The following is a 10,223-nucleotide window of genomic DNA, read 5'->3' on the forward strand; positions in this document are numbered from 1 at the left end:
AGATGAACAAGTATTTTATCCAATTATGTTCTTTGGTACTTTGTGATTTTACATTAATAAGCCAGTGATGAGTAAATTTTTAGTTAGCACCATTTCCTTATTGCATTGTGAAATATTTTACTTTGGATTTACAAGTTTTTTGAAATTTTCTTTTAATTTTTTAAGTAAGCTCATTCATTACAAGCAAACATGCACATATTTTCCGCTTGTCTTTCCGCCCAATTCTCTCAAAACTTTCTTTCTAAGCCGCCCCGAAAATGGGTCGGAAAAATTCTTTGGCTTTCCTCAAGAATAAATTCTCAACTTTACTTAAAGCGCTCAAAGGAGCGGATTCCCTGCAGTGTTTAAACCAATTAGTTTGAATAATTTGCCGGCGCTTGTATCATTTATAACCCGAAAAACTTCTTAATCAAGCCGCACAAACCACACAAGGGTTTCCCTTGGTTTTCCCCGACTTCCATTTCCCATGGCTTTTCCAGCATTGCTTAATTGTCCCTCGGTGTGTTTTCTTCGCCCTGCGAAGCCTGTGCGCTTGTACTACCCTCCAGAATTTTGGGGTTTAATCCCAAGGAGACTTTTGGGGCTTGGGAATGCGAAGTGCATCTTATCTTAAGCACTAGCAAAAACGCATTGACAGCCACTTGATGCAGCGTTTTATTTTCGGTTCCTTCGTTTTGGTCATGGCAGTTTATGGCTTGCAAATCCTTTGTGATTTAGTAGAGTGTCACCCCCTGGAAATCCCTCTCAGCTGTCACATAAACCGATTAAACTTTGAGCAGCTTATGCATTTTGTATCTGTCAGCTATCTCGTATCTGGCAAATGTGCAGCTCTAAGCAGGCATCGTCGCCACCAACTCCTCCATGAATCCCCCAAAATCAAACGTACATATAAGCACACACACGATGACCATAAATAGCAAATTGAAAGCACTATCGATAGCATCAAAATGTTTTGCTTTGCGACGAGATGTTTTTAGAAAAACTTGTTAAAACTTTAGAACCAAAAAAGTAATGTTAGGTTAAGCGTAAAAATAATTGTTTGTAATGATAAATGCTTATGCTATATTATGGTATATTAATTATTGATGATGGTGTTACTTTCGTTACACTGTAGAACCAGATTATGTTTCAGCATTAATGGCCTATAGCTCAGTTTTCGATCTACTCGAATGACACTTATTTCAGATTCTCCTGCTTAATGTTTTTGCAATTATCCTTGCCTTGATGACTCCTTTCGCTCGGTATTTTTGCAAAATTTCCTTCGTCCGCCTCGCAGGACCGAAAATAAACATGGACAACTTTTCCCTGCGATTTGTTTATTATTTCTAGTTGCTCCTTGAAGCAACTCCAACTCATCTCATTGCTGCTGTTCAAGGAGCAGAATAAAATTTAAAGCGTAATAATAAAATAATGGGTATTACACATTTATTGTGCAGCTTGAATAAGACAAAAGCCGCGAAGAACAGAGAAGAAAGTGGAGCAGATGTAAGAATCTTCTAATGTTTGGGCTTAAATGGAACTTCAGTGTGGAAAAGCCTTTTTACTAAAATACACGAGTGCTTGTGCAAGGAAAATGGCTTATCTTCTAATTGAAAATTATTAATGTGAATGGCAAGAAAAAGCTTATCTTCGCGAAATTCAATTTAAAGAAAATGATATTCAAATGCATTTCTTTGTTTGCTGGGAAGATAATATTAATAATATATGTTTGTATTCATAGTATGCTTTAAGAACTAAGAAACTAACCTCATTAAGAACTTATAAAAATATTATATGTAAAATTGTAATATCTACATTTCACCTTTATGATATGAAATAAATTTACTTGAAATTTGCTTTTACGACCAAAGAAGAAAACTTCGAAGTGCCATTTAAACTTTTTCACTTTGTCTACAACAAATTTCCCAGCTTATTTTTCCTTGAGCCTGGGTGCCACTCGCTTAATTTATTATTCAATTAAAGCGGCAAAAAGTAAACTTTAATCGCAGAGCAGTCATCAGCAAAATACCCCAAAAGACACAGGAACCCACACACAGGCAAAGGAACAAAATAATCAAAAGAAATATGGAAAATCGTGTGCCAAGAAAATTGCAGCAAGATTTTCGTGGTTTTTTTATGCTGATTTTTGGTTTTCGTCTCTGATTTTTCGTTGTTCGTGCAAAAGTTTTTGCAGTTCCCCCTATTTTTTTTTTAATCGATTGAAAGTGCATGTCAAACTGTGCGTGTGCTCGCATTTTTTTAATGGGCTGCTAAAAACAACAAAACACCAGTGCGGAGGAAATAATAAAAATACAACAACAAGGATGAAAAATAAGCTCGGGCGCATTAACATGAAAATGTGCGATGAAACAGCAGCAGCAACAAACACTCCAACAACAACAACAAAGGCAAAAGCCCAAATGAAAAGCGAAAAAAATTTAAGTGCAGAAAACAAAAAAGAATGAAAATAACAGATGAGAAGAAAAGCGAAAAAATATGACAAAATTTACGAGCATCGCTCGTTCCTCATATTTGTACATACCAGACTCTCGCTATAAGCCTTGTAAACTTGTAGGCCCCCTTCCCCATGGAGATACTTTCAAGACGATGTTCGCCGGAAGAATAGAATAATTTTAAAATATGAGAGAATACTATTAAAATAAAAAATTATTTAAAATAAATACTAATAAACCAGGTCTTAATTTTTTTAACTTGAGAACGTATAATAGAAATATATCGAATCTTGTAAAATCTTTGCTTAATCTTAGTTATTTAAAAATACCTTATATGATTAAAGTTTTTATCAGTGTGAAAAATGCCGTCTGTGTATTGTGTTGATATCTATTCGGTTCAAATTCTAATAAAACAATATCCGGCTACTATTTTTGTGACCGCGTCTGTGTGTTCCCTGCTCCACTTCTGGCCACCAACTTTGGTGACGCTTCCTCGTGTGGCTTGTTTTTAGTGCTTTGGCACGTAATGGGGTCGTTCCACAAGCCCGTTCTTCTGCCTTCTGCCTCCTGCCGACCACCACCCCCTTTCGGCCCGCCCCACCACTCCCCTTGCCGACAAACGCCTTTTGTGTGGCGCCCGTTGTTGTAGTTGTTGTTGTTGCCTGCATGCCGCCTGGTTTTCTTTGGGACTCCTCCAAAAACTCATCGCTTGCCACTTGTGTGCCATATGACGATGATGAGATGAGCGCCAAGTTGAGTTGAGTTTACCAGGGGCTGAGCTACGAGTCAAGCTCCCCAAAACTAACTGATATGGAAGGGCTGCATAGAGCACTTAGAAAAAAAAATTGAAACTAAAAGGTGAAATTAAGTTTAATTACATTTTGAAATTCCAAATCCCAAAAAAAAATAAAAAATTTTAAATCCCAAAAATCATTACTTTCCGCTTATACTTCGCCCCATTAAATTCCCTTAAAAGGATTCCAGCAAGATGATTTTGTTTTGCCTATTTTACGATAAGTGTTCTTATATTACTCCATAAAAGTTGATTACATTCCTAGACATGTTATGAAAGAAAAGTGATTTTTAGAATGCAAAAATATTTATGTATTTACCCACGAGTAAGTTCGGTTTTAAACCAGATAAACAGTATTTTTTCCGGTGCACTTTAGGTGCTAGAAACTTATGGCTTCTTTCCCTACTCCGCGCAAACTGTCCACACTTATCACTTGATGATGATGCCAACTCGGCGGAGTCAAGTTGGAGCTCGCTTGGTTGGCTGGATGATTTGGTCCTGGGGTCTGGCGGTACTTGCCTCTGTTTGATGTGATCTGAAGGACCGATTAACGGCATTCAAGAGCCTCAGAACGAAGTCCTTTAGCCGACTCCTTCGCCTACTTCGACTCCGCCCGCCCTTGTCTAACTGCTAACTGCTGCTGGCAGATTTGTGGAAACCACGAAAGCAAATTACGTTGACGACGAGCATCATTTTCCACTTTATTGAATTACCCCCAAAAAGCGGTAAATATGGGGGCAGGATGTGTGCTGGATTTTTCATTGGTCCTGGCCTTGTCCGCAGGACCAAGCCAGATAAACAGAATTTCAATTTAAAATAATTTTATATATTTTCCTTGGCAATTTCTCCGGTGGTTCTGCTGGCTTGGCATAATTTTTCGACTGTTTGCTTTTTTTTCGTTTCTTTTCTGGAAAGCAATGTCTTTACTTGGCCCCAGACGTAAAGAAGTTATCAGCATGGCGTTTATGGTTGTAGCTTTCAGGGGGGGTGGAGTTTCCCCGAGGGGGGCGTTGGGTGGTGCTGGGATGTTTATCCCCCCGCGAAACCGACTGTCAGTCAGCCAGTGAGTTTTCCCCGATGCCTTTCATTAGCCGAACGACTGTCAGTCGCTTTGTTTAACTTTTTGTTAGCCCCTTTTGCTGGGTGTCTGTTTGTTTTTTTGTCACAATTTTGATGAGCCCATCACCTACACAAAGCCGCCTAGTCTCCCCTGCATTTAAGGGCTTGCAGAGTTATATAAATACATATTTATATATGTAAGAATATAAATCTATGTGCATATATACGTACATCATCATCATTGTTATGCGCGTTTGAGGCACTTTCGCCAGACACCCAACTTTCGGGGGACAGTGGAAACGATTTGGGGGTTTTGATTTGGACAGTTTGGCAAATGAAATGAGGAAACTTGGCTTATTCGATTTGCAGAATTAAAAAAAAAGTCCAAATTACACACAAATGTCTGAAATGAAAGAAGTTCGCCCATTATTATGGTATGGTATTACTTTTATCAGTAAAGAATTTAATCTTTCAAACTAGTTCAATGCAAACCAATGCGGATTCTGGCAAACCACTTTGAGTAGTCCTTCTAAATGAAATTCTTGTACCAAATACCATTTAAACTAATACTCAGCTTTGTTGGAATTATAACTATTGCGGCGCATATTAACTTTCCGATAAATTGGAGCCACTGTGCCCTGTCAGCCGCATTTCTTTCCCAGTGGGCGCCATTCAAGCTGCGTGCTTAAAAGAGCATTGCCCGCCGGCATTATGTTTTGTGTCAGCACTAAAAGACGAGGGCGGCGGGAAAAAGTGGTGAAAGTGGGTGAAAAGGGGGCGGGGCTTGGGGAATGCACGTACATTTGTGGGTTAGCAGGCCTTTCATCCTGGCTGCTGCTCCGCTTTCTGCCATCGCAATAAGTTGGCCATGTTGACTATGTCATTTGCTAATTTAGCACAAACTGTTTGAGTCTACTTGGCCTAGCCACACTGGTTCAACTTGCATTCGCCAAAAGGTCAACAAAGATTGGAGGGGACACATCTCGGACACACACATCGCCATCCTGATCCCCATCCTCATCCATTGCAAACGAACATTAATTAAGCAGGCCAGCGATGGATGGCAAACAGCTAAAAGGATGTCAGACATGGGGCACAATGCTGGCCAGCCGTATAATGACCACACAATTCCATTCATAATTTGCAAGGATCCAGTGCTTTTTTGCGACCTCTTTTTTCCTCGCCCCCGTGCAGTACATTTGGTGCTTTTGTCACCTAGTATGATATTTTTGGCACAAGCGAAATCAATTTGCAAAATTGTTAGCAAAATTTTCTCGACAAGATTGATGAGGTTTTGCGGAATGGGCGGCTGGGGATGCTGTTCCCATTTTCGTGGCTGCCATTGTGCCCGAGGCAGGAACGGAATCTGAAACTCGGTGGCAGCTCTATCAAGGCCCTAATGGCGAGATGTCTGGCTGGGATCCAGACTCCATGCTCCATGCCTCATGCTCCATTCTCCATACCATCGATGAGCTGACAGAGACTAACGTTTTCTCGTCACACACGTTGACACATTGTTAGTCAAACAAAAGATTTCGCATGCTAATTCGATTCTCCGGTCCAACACAAACACACATCTGGGCTAAGACCCCATTTTTTTATTATTCTTTTGCCACGAGCCTTTTATTTTAGGGAAGCCCAGAAGCCAATAATAAAAATGTTTATGTGGTTTTCCGGGCTCAGCCGCTGACGCTTTTCCATGCAGAGGGAAAATAACAAAAGAGTTTTCACATATCAGTTAATGTAAAGGAGGCGTGATAATAAATAAAAGCTTTTAAAAAAATACTTTAATAATCCTTTACAAATCACTGAAAAAAGGGTGCTGTACATTGACCTTTCGGTGTATAATCATATTGCTGCATACATTTAGTCACCATTTTATTCTAGGCATAATATGAATTCAGCTGACTCGAGACTTGACACTAGATTTTTTTCCAGTGCAGTCTTAGCCTAAGCACTGATGTTGATAAACCCAGGCGCACGACACAGGAAATTTGTTGCGAATTCCCCTCCCCGCCCGCCGGAATGCCTTGTAATTTTCATTGTTTTTAGGCCGGGTCGAAACGAGATGAGACGATGCTTGACTTCCGCCGGGGATTCATCCCTTTTCCATTTTGCACGCGAGATGTACGGAAGGAAGTGTCGTTTTTCAGCTAAGAAGGGCTTAACTTTTTCCTTTATGATGCGGCTCACGCCTGCCAAAAGAAGCAGACAGAATTTCCGGATGGCCGCCGATTTTTGGTGTGGTTAATTTTTTGAGGTCTCAGCACGGTTAGCATTAAAAATGTATATCGGGAATAATATCAATTTTAATGTCTGGCTGACGCTGGCGGCAAACCTAATTATGCCCGTGATAGGATTTTTGAGTTGGGTTCACAGCTCGTCGGGCACTTCCACCTCCGATAAGGATGAACCTCGCCTAACCCGATTATTTACGAGGCACCCCTTCAAATTGGCTTATTGGGGACACTTTTTAATGCCATGTACGGTTCAATTCGTAATTTGGCTGAGAACATAAATCCATTAGTCGGCACTGCTGAGGTTTTCTTGGCCAAAAAATATGCGCAAACTTACAGGCGGCGCAAGAAGTGTTCGAGTTGAAAAGTTTTCGTTCCTTTTTTCGGGATGTCTGCAAACTACCATAAATGAAAAAGTATTAATATATCCCTTTGCCGCTGGCTGCATTGCAAATGATTTTGCCCCAGGGAATGCCGAAATTTCTTCGCATTTCGCATACCCACACAGCCACACAAAGAGGCACTTATATACATATACATATACGTATACAGATTGTATATCCCGAAAGGAGCCAACAAAAAGACATCAAAATTCGTACCCTTTTCTGGCAAGGCGGCCAAATAAAAGTTGTAAGTGCATATGGCAAAAGAAATGGAAAGAAAGTCGGGTCAGCGTGTTCTGGCAAACAATTTCGATACAGTTCACAAAGTCGTTTGTTCAAAACTTGTTTTGAATTGAAAATGGTGCTCCTGACTGTCACACATATCTCAATATTGTTCGATGTGCGCAGAAGTTTGAATTGTTCGATCGGGAAAACAAGTGGTAAAAGTTAAGCTTCTCTGTAAGGTAATTTGTAATGGATGTGAATAATAATTCTACCCTTCATGCCTAACTTATAAACATACTTTATGTATAAATGAGGATATAAATATGTCAGCTAAAGGATGTTCAGGACCTTTTAGAAAGTTAAATGTGCTGTAAAAACGCTGAATTGCGAAGTTGTTTTAAGTCCACGTGTTGTGTGCTAGCCTTTTCACCTGAAACCATTGAGTTTTTCCTGCGTCGATAAATTACTTTTAATCCCAGCTGAGAAGCATTTTATTTTAAATACTTAACTTTCATCCACCGCATAAGCTCTTGACGGGACGCCTGCTGTTTTGGCCACGAGCAGAAAACTGTAATTGGAACATGGCCACCACGAAGCCGGCTTCCTCTTATTATCTTCGCTTTTCGCTCGGCGCATTTTATATACTTCTATTTTTATTTAAGGGTGCTGATGCTGTTTATGGTCTTGCCACTGAATGTTGCTTCTGCTGTTCGCATATTGTCGCGTGTTTATTACAATGCAAAGTGCAAAAAACGGGCAGAAAGAAGCAAACTAAAATGCGAAACCCGGAGGCAATATGATACCCATTATCTGCCGGTTGGGGGCGACAAACCCGAACTGCGCAGAAAAACGTTAGCTAAAAAGTTTAAATAAATTTTATGTGGCTGAGCCATCGCTGTTCTCCGCACTTTACCCTTTATTTTTCGCCTTTTTGTTGCGGCTCGCTGATGTTGGCGCATATGTTTAATCAGCAAAGTAAACCGACCCCAGAATGACCCGGCATCCAGTTAAATCTCACCTTCTGGCCGCCCACTGCGCCACGCCCCCTGCAAATAAAAGTTGGCCTTTTTTTGACACAACCGCACAGACACACGGCGGCAGTTTTTGGTCTCAAGCGGGTGGTAACAGTGCGTTTCAGTAGTGTAACACCACCCCTGCAGAATCAGCATCAGAGATACTTCACTTAGGTGCCCAAAAGTTTCCATTTACTCGGATTTAATTAAATGAAACTAACAAATTAAATTCTGTATCGATTGAATCAACAACATTTTGAAACTAGATTTATGTTTTAATTATAATTAAATTTTTACTCACAAGAAACTCAATCAATTAAGTAATCCCTTAGAGGCAACCACAATTAAGTTTTAATCAATCAGCTTAGGCAGTAGTTACAACATATAATTAAATAAGCCACCTACGACTTTATTAAAACTTAATCCCCCAATCGGCGGCTGTCAGGTGTCATACACTTCCGAAACGGACTGCATAATTTTGACTGCAGCGTAAAGTTGGTAAAGTCAATGACCAGTTAAGTCAACACTTCGCCAGTCGAGGGCCAAAATGATGGTAGGTGAGTGGGTCCGTATTGAAATCGTTGCCATCATCGCACGGCACTCTTACATTTTAATATTGCATTTTAAAGAACATAAAATTGCTGACATGACCGAGTCATATTTGTGTCCATGCGCCACAAGGATATTTAAGGATTTTATTGCAACGCACCATCGCAGCAACAAAGGAAAGCCCAAAAAGCTGTGAAAACACCAACAACCCACAAAAGGAAAGAAAAATAGGAATCAAACATTTTTTTACAATTTTCTTGTAAATGAAAAAATGGTTTGCTATTTTATAATAATGTATTGAGGTGAAAAAGGGCTTTAAAATGTAATATACCATCGAGAAAATGAGAATGGTACAAAGGCTTTGTCCTTTTTAAAGATAGGAAATTTAAAGGGGAATTATAAGCACCTACACCTCTTTTTTCCCAGTGTAACCAAGCAGCGTTACGCCGGATAGCATAGGATATCGTTATGTATAGCCTGTTTGCTCTTTGCTACAATGTTGTTAAATTTTATGTTTCCACAGGTAATAGTCGTAGCGTCATTCCAGGAAAACTTCACCACACACAGCCCACCTGCTGAGATCCTTTGGAGCGGGCTTTTGATTGATGTTGCTCCTTTTCCTCGACTTCCTTTTCTCGGGAAAAGCTTCCGCTTTTCCTACAATCAATTTAAATGCGCCTCTGTGCATTGTGAGGCGAAATGCGAAAATGCTCGTTGGCCAAATCGCTGGGTGTGCAGCCATAAAACTGGATAACTGGGCCATATGCTGCTGCACAAAGTTTTCCCAATGCAAAATGATGCAAGTTTCCCTTTCGATGCTTTTGTTTTCCAACTCCCCCACGTTCACTTGTTTTCCTACAGATCATTTATCATTTTTATAGCTCCTCGATGGGACATTGGACTAATCTAAATGATACCATCGCTCCTTAATGGAGAAATAGTCAAACGATGAAGACATAAATCAATCAATTTTTTGTGCAAGCGGGGGCTTCTTGAATTTTCCAGGCGCTGGAAAATTTCAGTCATTTCTGGCTAAAGTCGACATTGGGATTTGTGTAGATCATGAATTTTTAAGGAAGCTTAACTTCAATTAATTCTATGTTCAAGTTGTACGAAACTTCTTGCAACATTCATAGCTGACACATTTGATGAAGGTGCTTTCAATCAAGATTCTCCTGCTCAAGAAGGTAACTTTTGCGCCCTAATCAGGCTGACAAATTTGTCTCAGGAAATTATCTTGTCAAGAACTTTAAAGAGTTATAATTAAAACATGCACAAACTTTTCATTGTGTTTACATCCGAAGACTGAGTTAACCGAATTGGCGAAGTGTTGCACTTAAGTGAACATTATTGGCAAATATATAAGCCAGTAATAAATTCACTACACATTTCGACATTTATTTTCCATATTGCATGACATTGATAAGGGTTCTCGATGTGCGAATCTGACCAAATACTAATTTCGTTGCTATGCCCTACAAAAAGTGTATATTACTTTAGTCATCTGCTGCTGAATGTAGCAAAAGCGAGTA

This window comes from Drosophila mauritiana, chromosome 2L (assembly GCF_004382145.1).
Source record: "Drosophila mauritiana strain mau12 chromosome 2L, ASM438214v1, whole genome shotgun sequence".
Classification (NCBI taxonomy): Eukaryota; Metazoa; Arthropoda; class Insecta; order Diptera; family Drosophilidae; genus Drosophila; species Drosophila mauritiana.